The sequence below is a fragment of the Pinus tabuliformis genome, chromosome 1_1, assembly GCF_031772625.1.
Source record: "Pinus tabuliformis cultivar Carrire ecotype Pingquan chromosome 1_1, CPIR1, whole genome shotgun sequence".
In the NCBI taxonomy this organism is placed as follows: Eukaryota; Viridiplantae; Streptophyta; class Pinopsida; order Pinales; family Pinaceae; genus Pinus; species Pinus tabuliformis.
The window spans coordinates 584,800,835-584,816,714 of record NC_142297.1 but is presented as its reverse complement, the minus strand read 5'-3'; positions in this window follow the sequence as shown (position 1 = coordinate 584,816,714).

Sequence of the window (15,880 nt, the reverse complement as noted above, 5' to 3'; positions counted from 1 at the left end):
GAAGGGATCTATTGTCCCACTCCTTCTGGAGCGACTCTGCCATCTCTTTCCTTTCATCTGTGTATCCTTCTGTGATAAGAGTCTGGTTTATTTCCTTTAGTCTCTTTTCCACCTCTCCTTTAGCTTTGAAGATGTTACCAAATTCCTTTTTGTTCCACTCTTTGAGTCTGCCTTTAATATGTTTGAGCTTGCAGTGAAGCAGGAACATCTTTGAACCTTGCAGGTGAAGATCTTCCTTCCACCATTGTTCAATATTTTTGAGGAAATCTGAATGTGTGAGCCAAGCATTCTCGAACCTGAAAGGGGTGTTCCTTGGTTTGCCAAAAAGGGAGGCTTCTAATTGGATAGGCCAGTGATCTGAACCCCCAAAAGGTAAAATGAGTGTAGTAATGCTGCTTCCCCTAAGAAGAAGTTCCTCTGAAACCATAAATCTGTCCAATTTTGAGGCCACTTGGGTAGGGCCTCCTCTTTTGTTGTTCCAAGTGAAGATTCCATTGCTTGTTTCCATATCAACCAATTTCATATTGGTGATGAAGTTCTAGAAGGCAATTGAATCTCTCCCAAGCATTCTAGTTCCTCCCTTCTTCTCCATGAGTGATTTTGTTATGTTAAAATCACCTCCAAGAATCCATGGTAGAGCTGGGTATCTCTTCTTCATATCCTCTAGTGTTGTGAGGAGTTGAAGTTTGTCCTCCATTGGTTGTGGACCATAGACATTGGTGATCATGTAACATTGCCTGTCTCCCACTGGTTGGAAAATCAGAGAAAGGTGATGTCTGAATGCCTCCGCATCAATCACACCAAATTTTTGTGGATCCCAGAGAGTGAGAATACCACCAGCAGATTTGTTTGCCTTAACTTCAAGGTATTCATATCTATTTAACCATTTTCTATGTTTTTCATGGATCTTATCCACTGAGCATTTTGTTTCCTGTATGAATATTATGTTAGGTTTTTCCTCTCTAATCCTTTTACCAAGATTCCTCTGTTTTCTTCTGCTCCCTAGTCCTCTAATGTTCCAGGTTGTGATTTTCATTGAGGTGGGGTTATAAAGGAGTAACTAGAAAGGTCTTTCATCCTTCCTGAATCAATCATGAGCTTGCCACACTCCAAGAGTAATTCCTTCTGTCTTTTTCTACCCCTTCTTTTGCCTGGATTCTTTCTTAATTTTCCGGTTATTAATCCTATTGAGGAGGTTCCTTTGTTTTCTTGGTTGTCATGTCCTCTTTTGACTCCTGTAGCTGTTTGATGTGTCTTGTTAAGGAATATCTGTTGGACTTTATCCACGTCCTCCTCAGGGATGGAGTTTATTCCCAAGTTTCCGCTCTGTTCTAGAAACTTTTCCAGCTCTAGGTTCTCCCTTTCCAAGATCTCCTACAAATCTTGATCCTCCATACCACTTTCACTTTGAGTCATTTCCTGGTCTTTTTCTCCAACCATGGTATTCAAGGAGTCCATCATGTGTTCATTCTAATCCTGCATGTACTCCACGCTGGTCTCTTTTTCTTTCCCCCTTGCTGTCTGATTCTCTGCACTCTCTTTATCCCCTTCCTTAACTTCTTTTTCTCCTAAGATCTCAAAGCTGTTGTAACTTTTTGTTTTATCATTCGCACTATGGCTCTTTTGTGTCTTCCTTCCTCCCCCTTTTCCTTTCCCTCCCACTTTGGTGAAACCTGTCTGGTCTTTTCCTTTGTTGGGATTTAGGTTTTCCTCCCTATGATTGAGTGGACAGTCTCTTGACAGATGCCCATGCTCATGACATTTGTGACATCTGAACGGGATATGTTCATAGTCGACTGCTTGAACCCATTCCTCATCATAGACTTCTAGAATGACCTCATCTAGAAGGGCTCATGATAGGTCCATCTCCACACAAATACGGGCATAGGATGTATATTTTCCCCTTAGAGTTGCCTCTGAAATCTTTAAGAAATGACCTAATTTATTACCTATAGCTTTTAAAGACTCTGGAATCCAGTAATCTAAAGGTAAGGAGTATATTCGAATCCATACCAGTACTGAAGTGAAGGTTTCTCGTTCGGGCACAAAGTTCATCGTCCACGGCCTCATGTAGAGCCCAGCAGCTGCAAAGAAGTATAGCCCTCCTTCAAAGATTCTGTCGCTGTCTTCCATGTTCGTAAACACCACAATGAAAAAACCTTTGGATCCAAGATGAATATTTAACTCCCCCTTTGGTTTCCAGTTGTATTTTATCCAGGTATACAACGCTTTCTCTGATGGCCAGATTCCCATAAATTTACATATGATGGCATAGTTGACCATGTGGTCTCTGTGCGCTTGCAGAGCTGGATCATTCAGAATAACTCAAGGTTTAGTTGTGGTCTTGGGTTTATAGGGCCCCATCTTAGCTCTGTCCTCTGACCCTTGACCTCTGTCTTCCGCTTTTTCCTCCCGACAGTCTTCTTCGTGGGCCCCTTGATCTGCATTGATTTTGCTACCTTCCGCCTTCTAAGTTTCTGTGTCTTTTGTCTTGACCTCCCAGGGCTTTGGAGGTTTGTTCTTTTTCCCTCCTCTTCCTCTGTCTGCTACCATATAATTGTAGGAGGGAGTAGAGCTCGCTCCTCCCTGTGTCTCCATGGATGCTTGGTACTCTCTGCCATTGTTTTCGTTAAATCCTAGAACCAGAGCTCAGTCTTCCGTTTGGTTTCTCGATAAATTGTTCATCACCGCCTATTTGCTGCCACACTCACCAATTAAAGAATTCATTCATTATTAGTTCATTAAATAATTAATGAGTTCATTAAAAAAATTATTTAATTTATTAATAATTAATTCACTCATAATTAATTAATAAATAATAATAATAAATAACTCATTTTTATTATTATTTATTAATATTATTTTGTTAATTAAATAAATATTTATTAACATAAATATTAAAGCATAACTCTTCTGGATAAATCACATTAAAATTTTATGATCGGCGCATTTCAAACCCCTACTAAGGTTCATCTTCACGACCAAGATGAACCTTTGTAGGTGTTCGAAATGTGTCGATCTTAAAATTTGATGTGATTTACTTGGAAGATTTATGCTTTAATCATGAATCACAGAAGCCTCCATTATGAGAATATAAATATTGTTAATTAAATATTAATTAATGTAAATACGGTTAATAAATAATAATAGCAATTAGCAAATTATTATTATTATTTATTAATATTGTTTTATTAATATAAATATTGTTTTTTTAATTAATTTATATTAATATTTTTTAATTAAATAAACGCAAGGATTTATATTTAACCTAAGGACTAATATTAAAAACCCTAAAAATAACATTATACCCTACGAATATGAACCCTTAGGTTAATAAATCGAAGATATTTATACTAAAAACCCAAGGAATAATATTAAATCCATGAGATTAAGATTATAAATCCAAGGTATATAAACCCTAAAATAAATATTATAAACCCAAAGGAATAATAAACTCAAGGGATTAATACTAAAAAACCAAGGGAATAATATTAAACCCAAGGGATAAATGTTATAAACCCAAGGTATATAAACCCTAAGATAAATATTATAAACACTAAAATAAACATGGTTGACCTTGGTTGACCACAGTTGATTTTCATATTGACACAATCTTTGTCACAATGGTTGGTCATGGTTCACCATGGTTGATTTTCATATTGAGACAATCTTTCTCAAAATGTGATGTTGTACAATGGTTGACCATGGATGATCATGGTTATCACAATGTGATATTGGACCAAGGGATTGATAAAACCAAGGGATATGAACCTTTACATTGATAAACCTAAGGGATTGATATTATAAACCCAAGGGATTAATTCTAAAACCCCAAGGTATTATAAACCCAAGGGAATAATATTAAACCCAAGGGATTAATATTATAAACCCAAGGTATATAAAACCTAAGGTAAATATTATAAACCCAAGGGATTAATACTAAAAACCCAAGGGATAAATATTATAAACCCAACGTATATAAAACCTAAGATATATATTATAAACCATAAAATAAACATTGTTGACCACAATTCATTTTCATATTGACACAATCTTTGTCACAAGGCAATTTTGGACTATGGTTAACCATGATTAATTTTAATATCGAGACAACCTTTGGCACAATGTGGCGTTGGACAATGGTTTGCCATGGTTGTCACATGTGACGTTGGAACAAAAGACAATTTTTGTCACTGTGTGACCATGGTTATTGAGCATTGTTGACCATGGTTGATTTACATATTGAGGAAATATTTGACACAATATGATGTTGGAACATGGTTGATCATGGTTGATTTACATATTGAGACAATTCTTGTCATAATGCGATATTGGTTGGTTTTCATATTGAGAGTCTCTTTGTTACAAAGTGATGTTGGATCATGGTTGAACATGATTATAAACCCAATAGATTTATATTAAACCCAAATATTAATACTACGAACCCTATGAATAATATTATACCCTAGGAATATGAACCCTTAGATTAATAAACCCAATGGGTTAATACTAAAAACCCAAGGGAATAATATTAAACCCAAGGGGTTAATACTAAAAACCCAAGGGAATAATATTAAACCCAAGGGATAAATATTATAAACCAAAGGTATAAAAACAATAAGATAAAAATTATAAACCCTAAAATAAACATGGTTGACTATGGTTTACCATAGTTGATTTTCATACTGAGACAATCTTTGTCACAATGCGACGTTGAACCATGGTTGACCATGGTTGATTTCTATATTGAGACAATGTTTGTCACAATGTGGCATTGGACCATGGTATATAAACCCTAAGATAAATATTATAAACCCTAAAATAAACATGGTTATCCATGGTTGATTTTCATATTGAGACAGTCTTTGTCATAATGCGACATTTGACCATGGTTGATTTTCATATTGGGATAATCTTTGTCACAATGTGACACTGGACCATGGTTGCGCATGGTTGACCATGATTATAAACTCAACAGATTTATATTAAACAATAGGAGTAATATTATAAACCTTATGAATAATATTATACCCTAGGAATATGTATCGTTAGATTGATAAAACCTACAGGGTTGACATTATAAACCCAAGGGATTAATTCTAAAACCCCAAGGTATTATAAACCCGAAGGAATAATATTAAACCCAAGGTATATAAACCCTAAGACAAATATTATAAACCCTAAAATAAACATAGTTGACCATGGTCGACCATGATTGATTTTTATACTGACACAATCTTTGTCAGAATGTGATGTTGAAATATGGTTGATCGTGATTGATTTTCATATTGAGACAACCTTTGTAACAATGTGACATTGGACAATTATTGACCATGGTTGATATTCATATTGAGACAATCTTTATCACAATGCGACGTTGGGCCATGGATCACCATGGTTATCATAATGTGACGATGGAGCAAGAGACAATCTTTGTCACAATGTGACCATATTTATTGATCATGGTTGACCATGGTTGATTTTTATATTGAGGCAATCTTTGTCACAATGTGACATTGGAACATGGTTGACCATGGTTGATTTTCATATTGAGACAATTTGTGTCACAATGGGACATTGGACCATGGTTGATTTTCATATTGAGATAATATTTGTCACAATGTGACATTGGACCATGGTTGCGCATGGTTGACTATGATTATAAACCCAAGGTATTTTTATTAAACCCTAGGATTAATTTTATAAACATATGAATAATATTATACCTTAGGAATGTGAAACCTTAGATTGATAAACCAAAGAGATTGATATTATAAACCCAAGGGATTAATTCTAAAACCCCAAGTATTATAAACCCAAGGTATAAAAGCATTAAGATAAATATTATAAACCCAAGGGATTAATAATAAAAATTGAAGGGATTATAAACCCAAGGGAATAATATTAAACCCAAGGGGTAAATATTATAAACCCAAGGAATAAAAACCCCAAGATAAATATTATAAACCCTAAAAATAAACATGGTTGACCATGGTCGACCATAGTTGATTTTCATATTGACACAATCTTTGTCACAATGCAACATTGTGCTATAGTTGACCATGATTGATTTTCAAATTGAGATAACCTTTGTCACAATGCGATGTTGGACAATGGTTTACCATGGTTGATTTTCATATCGAGATAATCTTTGAGACAACACGACATTGGACGATGTTGACCATGGTTGTCACAATGTGACGTTGGACCAAGAGACAATCTTTGTCACAATGTGTCCATGGTTATTGACCATGATTTACAATTGTTGATTTTCATATTGAGACAATCTTTGTCACAATGCAACGTTGTAACATGGTTGACCATGGTTGATTTTCATACTGAGATAATCCTTGTCACAATGCGCCATTGGACCATGGTTGACCATGATTGATTTTGATGTCGAGACAATCTTTGGTACAATGTGACGTTGGACTACCATTGACCATGATTGATTTTCATAATGAGTCAATCTTTGTCACAATGCAATGTTAGACCATGCTTGACCATGGTTGTCACAATGTGACATTGGACTAAGAGACAATCTTTGTCACAATGTGACCATGGTTATTGAACATGATTGACCATGGTTGAGTAGGGTTTATTTTGATATTGAGACAATCGTTGTTACAATGCAACGTTGGAACATGGTTGACCATGGTCGATTTTCGCATTGTGACAATCCTTGTCACAATGCGACATTGAACCATGGTTGATTTTAATGTCGAGACAATCTTTATCACAATGCGATGTTCAACCATGGTTGACCATGGTTGATTTTCATATTGAGACAACCTTTGTCACAATGTGACATTGGACCATGATTGACAATGGTTGACCATGATTGATTTTCATATTGAGAAAAGCCTATGATAAACCCTAAGATAAATATTATAAACCAAGGTATATAAAATGTAAACTTTATCTTCACACTTTTTATCTTTCCATAAAATAAAAGGAAAACGAGTGTCCGCAAATACCTTATTTGCATGCTTTATCATTTTTGGAAAAGACACAAAAGAAAATGTTCGAATCCTCTCTTTTTTAGGAACATAAATAAACACTCAAAATTGTAATTTAAAAAATTTCACATAAAACAATGTCCATATGTTTCATGGATGGTCCAAAATATAAATTATTATAATATTATTTTAGATTTTTAATTAATTAATTTATTTCAATATTAAATAATTAACATTTGAGTTTATTTTTATTTTTTTAAATGTGTGCAATAAATATTAATAATTTATTAATCTTCCAATATTTCTTGGTTTTACAATGGAAATAATTTTTTTTTTTAATTTTAATAATGTCTTATATATAAATCATAATATTATTTTAGATTTTTAATTAATTTATTTATTTTAATGTTAAATAATTAATATTTATTTTTATTTTTATTTTCTCGAATATATTTAATAAATATTAATAATTTCTTAATTTTCCAATATCTCTTAGTTTTACAATGCAAATAAATTTTCAAAAATTTTTATTTATGTTTTATACCTATAAAATATAAATAAATATCTGAAGTGATAAATTAAAATTAAACAAGGCCAACTTTTTCTGTTAATTATCTTTAACAATATTCCTTATTTTAAAAACCAATATCTCTCATGTCAAAAGAAATATCTTCACGTATATCCATCATGTTGCTGTAAAAATATAATAAACTATATCTTTGATTCCATTGCATTGTGTGTAGCAGCTTAATTGTCCATACTTTCGTATAAATGTATCTTTACAAGTATTCATATTGTATCATGGGTTTCAAAGGATTCTTCTAACGGGGATGAAGCCTGCCATGTGCCCATAAGTGATTTTATTAAAAAACAACAAAGTATTTGCAAGAAGGGAAGTGATGTGCTCAATCATTTGTCCATGACAGAAAAATGTGAATATCTTATTCAGTTTACATGGGGCCGACATATCATTTAAACCAAAAGGGTTTATTACGCATTATGTAGGAGGAGACATAAAATATCCTTGGAATCAGACGATAAGTGAATACATAAATATTTGTAAATAGTTTATTATCCCTAAGAGCACAGGTTCAAACATTCAGAAATAACATAAATCTAGTACTGAAATAACATTCAGGTTCAAACATTCAGAAATAACATAAATCTAGTATTTTCACGGCCTATACCAACGTTGTAGGGTTTAGTATTTCCATCCACACTGACGATGTAGAATTTATGGAAATAACTTTCAACTATTATCTTGCTCTTTCCAGGTAAACATTGTTCTCTGCATTTGCAGATCTCTGCGGAACGTATCGATGAAAACAGTTGCAGCCGTGTCTACATCCTCTACATCCACCACATGAATGCACTGTTGGACAATATTGTTTTGTTCATAACAAATAACCTGGTTCCCATGGCTGGTATCTTCAGCCCTTGCTGTTGCTTCACCATGGACGTCGACTGTCTGTCCCGTTCATTCTTATCTTCTTTCTTGCAGTCTGAGTTGTTGCACCCAAATATCCCTTTGAATAACTTTTGTCCCGTCATGATAATAAAATTGGTGTATTCAATTACAATCTACTATTAGAACTAACTTGAGGGTAAAAAGGGCAACTTAGAAGATCTACTCACAAATTCAAAAAACTAAGTTGGCAAGAAAATAAAATAAAATGATAATTGATTGCAATGAATGTTTGTGTCTCATATATTTATATGGAAAGTAAGTCTGGATTTGCTATTGTCTATTTGCAGTTTATCACTGAGCGAGAATGGAAATTTGTTGATCATCATGGTCGCGTTCCACTTCCAAAAGGGAACATGAGAGCGTTGAATCCTCAAGGTCGTCGGAACTCATCTACGACGAACTTGGCGGTTGGCGGTGGCAGTTCGAATTTGTGATGGCGAAAGAGATGGGATGCAAGGTATTTTCAGTGGAGAGTCAGGAAAATTGAATTTGGCCTTCTATTTAACCGACCATCCATTACCGGATTAAGTCTGCTACACTTTTTTATACGCATTGTATAAACTCCAGCCATAAATAACGCTTTAGACGAAGCATATTACCAACATATTTAATCCTCGCCCTTGATTCAAAAATTCAACGATGCTTCATCCATATATAAACGCCTTAAGCGAATAAGGATTTACTTATTTGATAATTTTCACCAACATTTCGTAGTGTCTGATGCATTAGATGTTATAATAATTCTTGGTATTTACTTATTTGATCATTTTCACCAACATTATAATAATTCTTGGTTTTGTAGCGATATCTCGACAACGATGCTAATAATCAATCAACTAGTATAAACGTTTATTCGATACAAAAGGATTTTTTAAAGAAATGGGTGGTATATTTAACCTAACATTGTCAAATTATTGGAAAGAGATTGCATATAACTTGAGATTTGGACTTATATAATATGTAGTTTGGTAGCTTTTAACTTTTTATTGTTATTTGCATACTAATTCTAAAAACAAAAAATAAACAATGGCTAAAAACATAATTACCATATTGATTTTTTATTATTTGTTTTTTAATATACATATATATACATGTTGAAGCATCCATAAACCTCAATCCATTAACCTTGTATTAGAACATAACCGTAGTTCCCATGACCGAATCTACAAAATACCATGGACAATAAACCATCATGCCCAAAACCATGTGTGAAATCCATGCACAAAACCATAGGTAGATCCGCCCACCTAATCTAGGCAGGGCGTGGAAAGAATATAACACAACCCAACATTCTCCCACTTATTGTTTTCTTTCCCACAAGAGAGCTTAGTCATTGATCCAACCCTGCAACGCCCATTGTTTCTCTACACCAAGAGAACTTCTCAGTGCTCAAAGACTTTGTCAATGTATTTGCAGTATTCTTCAAAGTGTCCACTTTTACCAGCGCCACCTTTTTGTCATCAACCATATCTATCACAAAGTGATACTGAACATCAATGTTCTTTGTCTTTGAATGATAAGTAAGGTTCTTTGCCAAGGAAATTGCACTTTAGCTGTCACAGTCTATCCTTATAGCTCGTTGTACTAACCACATACTTGAACACAATCTCTGCAACCAAACTGTTTCCTTGCTTACATGAGTGGATGCCTGTAGTTAAAAGTGCCAATATAGATTGTCACTTACTCATCCAATTGACTGCACCTCCAAATAGGTTAAACACATACCCACTTGCATATCTTCTTTGATCCAGATCTCCAGCTCAGTCTACATCAACAAAGCCACAGATGTCCAAAACTCTATCCAATCCTAGTCTTCGTTGGTAGCACAAACCATAATTACTAGTGCCACGCAAATACTTGAAAACACACTTCACTACTATCCAATGCTCATTTCCTGGTTTTGACATAAACCTACTCAATACTTACACTACATGTGCAATGTCGGGTCTAGTACAGACCATTGCATGCATCAGGCTACCGACTGCACTTGCATATGGAACATGGGGTGTGTCATCTTCCTCTTCTTGTGTCTTGGGACATTGTTCAATAGATAACTTTACACCTATAGGAATATGAACCTTCACCAGTTTACTATCCTGCATATTAAACCTCTGCAGTATTGTCTTGACATACTTCCTCTAGTTTAACTAGAGGTTCCTCTTTGCCTTATCTCGTTTAATTTCTATGCCCAAAATATAGTTTGCAGCACCAAAATCTTTCATGTTGAATTTGGAGGACAATTGGGTCTTCAAATCCTAGATAATTTCTTTATCATTTTCAACCAGCAACATAAAAGACCGGATAAATAACATAGTCACCAATTAATTTAAAATACACACAATGATCTACTTTACTTCTGGTGAAGCTAATTCCCTGTGTAAATGTATCAAATTTCTGATACCACATCCTTGGTGACTATTTTAATCCATACAAAGACTTTTTTAACTTGCATACCAATTCTTTCTTACTCTTCACCACAAAGCCTTCAGGTTGCTTCATGTAGATCTGTTTTTCCAGATCCCCGTGAAGAAATGTTGTCTTCACATCCATATGTTCTACCTCAAAATCAAAAGCAAAAGCAACAGATAAAAGTAATCTAATAGGACCTACCTTGGCAACAGGAGAAAAAATATCACCAAAATCAATTCCCAGCACCTGGGAATAACCTTTTGTTACCAACCGAACTTTGTACTTCTCCTTAAGCACCCATTTTCTGCCAATGGGTTTCCTTCCAGCCGACAACTCCATCAGATCCCAAACCTCATATTTTGTGCAAAGATGCCATTTCATCAACCGTGGCATCTTTCTAAAGTTTTCCATCCTCTGAATCTACTGCTTCTCTCACAGTTCTGCGATCATCATCAGTGATATATAAAGAAAAAATTGAATAGAAATAAGATGGACTATACCTTTCTGGTTGTCTTCCTTCTTGAACTGATCTTCTCACAGTCGGAGTTTGTGGCTCTTCATCTTGTACTTCCTCTTCTGTTGTAGAGTCTGATTCTTTCTCCTTTAGCTCAAACTCTATCTTTTTAGGTTCCTTTGGTAGGAATTCATGTTTAATAACATCTTTCACCTCTCTACACACCACATCTCGGTTGTACACAACCTTCTTTGTTTCTGGGTTCCAAAACTTGTAAACTTTTAAACCATCGTTATACCCAATAAAGATGCACTTTTCAAATTTAATATCCAACTTTGTTCTTTTCTCCTTTGGAACATGTACATATGCATCACATCCAAATACCCTCAGATGTGAAGGAGAAAGTTTCTTACCAATCCATATCTCTTGTGGAGTTTTATTCTCCAACGCCGATGAAGGTGATCTATTGACAAAGTAACATGCAGTCTAATTCTTGTCCTAACCCCGCACCACTAAGCATGGTTCTTGCCTTTTCCATCAACGTTTTGTTCATTATTTACGCAACTCCATTTTTCTAAGGTGTGTATGGAGTGGTCTTCTGTCGTGTTATACCACATTCCTTGCAAAAATCTTCAAATTCCTCCTTGCAAAACTCTCGACCGTTATCTGTCATCGACACCTTTATCTTCTTCTCTGTTTGGTTTTCCACTTGAGCCTTAAATTCTTTGAACCTCCCAAAGACTTCAGATTTCTTCCTGAGGAAATATAGCAATGTATTTCTTGAGAAGTCATCTATAAATGATACATAGTACACATAATTACCCGATAATGGAACTGACACAAATCCAAACACATCACTATGCACAAGCTCTAATTTTCGTTTCTCCCTCTTAGCACCAGAAGGGAAACTCACCCGATATGCTTCCCATATACACAATTTTCACAAAAAAAAAAAGCCAAAGAGAAATTAGACATACCTTCTATCATACCATTACCATAAAGTAATTGAATTCCCTTATCTCCAATATGTCTAAGCCTTTGATGGCATAACATGGTCTTTTCTCTAGAGACCACTAGATTTTATGTTCCACTTTCAGGAACCACATAATTGTTGCACCCATCAATAATAGTGCTACCTTGAAGCTTGTACAACGTTCCAATCCGAACTCCCCGCATCAATACTAGTGCTCCCCAAACCATCTTGCAAGTATCTTTTTCGAACACTGTTTTTACACCTGCATCATCCAGCTTGCTTACATAAATCAAATTTATGGCCAGTGCAGAAATATTCAGAACACCTAGAAGTGTTCTAATCCTTCCACCTTGCAACTTCAACTTGGCTTTTCCACGACCAAAGATTGTAGCCTTCCTGTCATCCCTTGAGAATACATCACCACCATCATATTTTTCATACTCATAGAACCACTCTCTATGGGGAGTGAAGTGAAAGGATGCATCTGAGTCAATCAACCATGCCTCATGATCTACATGTGTACTTGAAGAAGAAGCCAAGTACACATCCCCACCTTAATCTGAGGTGGTTTTCGCCTCTGCAAAAGGAGCATCATCAGATCCCTTTCCTTTCTCAGGAGCTTTAGATTTACAGTGCCTTTTGAATTTCCCTTCCTTTCCACATTTCCAGCGCACCTTTACAAGTTTTCCTGGAGATTTAGATCCTAATCTAGATTTAGATCTCCCACTCGAGGACTTATTTTTGTTTCTGTTCTGGGACCATCCTCGTACAGACAAGGCATCACTATTTTATCCTTCCATATTTTTTTGTCTCATCTCCTCCGACAACAAAGATGAGACTATTTCATCAAATTGCAAGGTAGTTCCCTTGCTACCTATTGCAAAAACCAGACTATGCCACAAATCTCACAGAGAAACAACAAATTGATGCAGTTATCTTCATCTGAAATTTTAATATCAACATATAATAATTAGCTTACGACAATATTAAATGCGTTCAGATGCTTTGTCACTGAGTCTCCATCTTTCATCCTCAAGTTATACATCTTTTTTCATAGGAACAGTTTATTCACCAGAGACTTAGATTGGTACAAAGTCCCTAACTTGTCCCACAAAGCCTTCGCCCAAGCTTCCCCTGATACATTCAGCAATACTAAATCTAAGACACACAATCATATTGTGCTCTTTGCCTTCCGATCCAACTTCCTTAGTCTTCAGCTGACATTGTTGTTGGTTTAGTACCCAGATCTAATGCGATCCACTAATCTTTATCCACCAGCAGATCCTCCATCTTGAGTTTCCAAAACTCAAAACTCTAATCATTAAATTTTTTGATCTCTATCTTTCCACTGTTGGCCATCTTCTTTCACCACAAGAATCGATCCCATAGATCTCCCACTGAATAGGGTCTACCATAGGCCCAACCAAAAAACCTTTCAGCAGCAAAGGTGTCCCCTTGAAGCCAAAATAGCTCCGATACCAAATGTATGTTTTAACCTTGTACATAAATTACCTGCATATGAATTCTAAACACAGAAAATAAACAATGGCGATAGCATAAAACATAAAACATATATACATAGAGATTTTCCCCTCGATCCCAAAACCAGGACTACTAGATTGATTTTTCATTATTTTCATTTCAATGTTAACATATATATATATATATATATATATATATATATATATATATATATATATATATATATATATGTTGAAGAATTCATAAACCTCAATCCATTAACCTTGGATTAGAACATAATTGTAGTTCCCTTGACCAGATCTACAAAATACCATGGACAGTAAATCATCATGCCCAAAACCATGTGCGAAATCCATGCACAAAACCATAGGTAGGTCTGTCCACCTAATATAGGTAGGTCATGGAAAGAATATAACACAACCTAACAAGTTTAACTTTCTTTTAATTTTATGATTGTATATAACTAATGGATTGTATGTGTTCACATAAGTTTATCATACATTGTCTACCATATTATTTAATGGATCTTTTCAAGTGCAACCTATTATTTTCTGAGAATTGTTTCGATGCACCTTCCTGTAAACAAATTGGATATATTGTTTTCCAATTTTTTTCTTGTTATAATTGTGATGATGAGAATTATTTAAAATAAATAAATTAGATATTTTTGTAATATTCCATATTTAACTTAGTGTGTGTGTGTGGGCTTAGTCTAACTTATAAACGAAAGATTTTTTCACGGGAATTCGACAAAACAATTTTAAGAAACAACGTAATTTTTTGTTGTTTAAAATGCATTTGTGAATGCATAAATGGATTCAGCACCCTAAAAACCCCGTGGGGCACTCAAGTTTTTAAAAATATCTACCAGATTTTGGTTAAAACTAACAAAAAAAAATGTCGTGAAAAAGGTCATCTCGTCTATAAGTTAGACTACGCCTATATATATGGGTCATAGTTCATATTTATCCATAATGTTACAATTGTGGATATGTGAGAAGGGAGATAAGCGTTCCTAGATCCTTGTAGTTTTGTTGATTGAACAAGTGAAGAAGGATGGTGGTGTGGCAAAGATTATGAAAATTAGAACATATGAAAGTAAGAGTTGGGAAATGTAAGAGAAAGTGATTTTCATCTTTACAACTCTTAGTATCGCAAAGGTAACAAACTCTTTTGTCCCAAGATGACAAAATTAAACAAAACCATTATCTCATATCTTATGTTTCATGTTAGAGATATTGTCGTATAGTAAATGTGAATACGACGTTAATTAATATGTCTTTGATAATACATAGTATGAGTTACAAAGATGAGTGGTAATATAATCGAATTAACTCCAAAATCCTTGTAGATTCTTGAACTCCAAAAGAGCTCGGACCTTCGACCTTGATGAGGTGATGGGGTGGGTATTCTTTCCACCTTGTCATTGGGAATCCAACCCTTGGGGCTTATACCCCACATCTCTTCAATGACATCGTTTTTGACATCCATAATGACGGGTAAGCCTTGGCCGACCCTGCCAAGCTCTCAAACCATCCGGTATCAGGGCATAGACCCCACCTAAATATTATGATCTACAATTTGGTGCAAGCGACATAGATTATAACATTTTTAAATTATATATATATATATATATATATATATATATATATATATATATAGTTCAACCTATAAACGACGTGGAATTGTTAGATATGCAACACATTTATGGAAAACACATGTTGATTGAGCTTAACTAAACAAGATAGTACTTATAAACTTTGTGAATATATAATGACAGATAGAATTAGTATGCACACAATGTCTTAGGTGTGTTATTTACTAGACTATTAAACTTTCTACAAGCATTGTGCATGGTTGGGATATCACAACCCAAGAGGTGGTTCTGTTCAATTATATATTTTAAGTATATAGGTGGGTAAACTATATAACATGATAATCAATTTTATATATGGGATTGAACATTCATTGATCCCATTTTAAAATGAATATCATTAAAATATATTAGTTGTGTCCCTCGAGCGTAACTTGTGATCTGGGACTCAGATCAAAGTAAAATTTATATCATCTGAAACATCTCATTGAGATAGATGTAATGGTAACGTTAGTATAATTAGTACAAGGGGGTGAGAGGG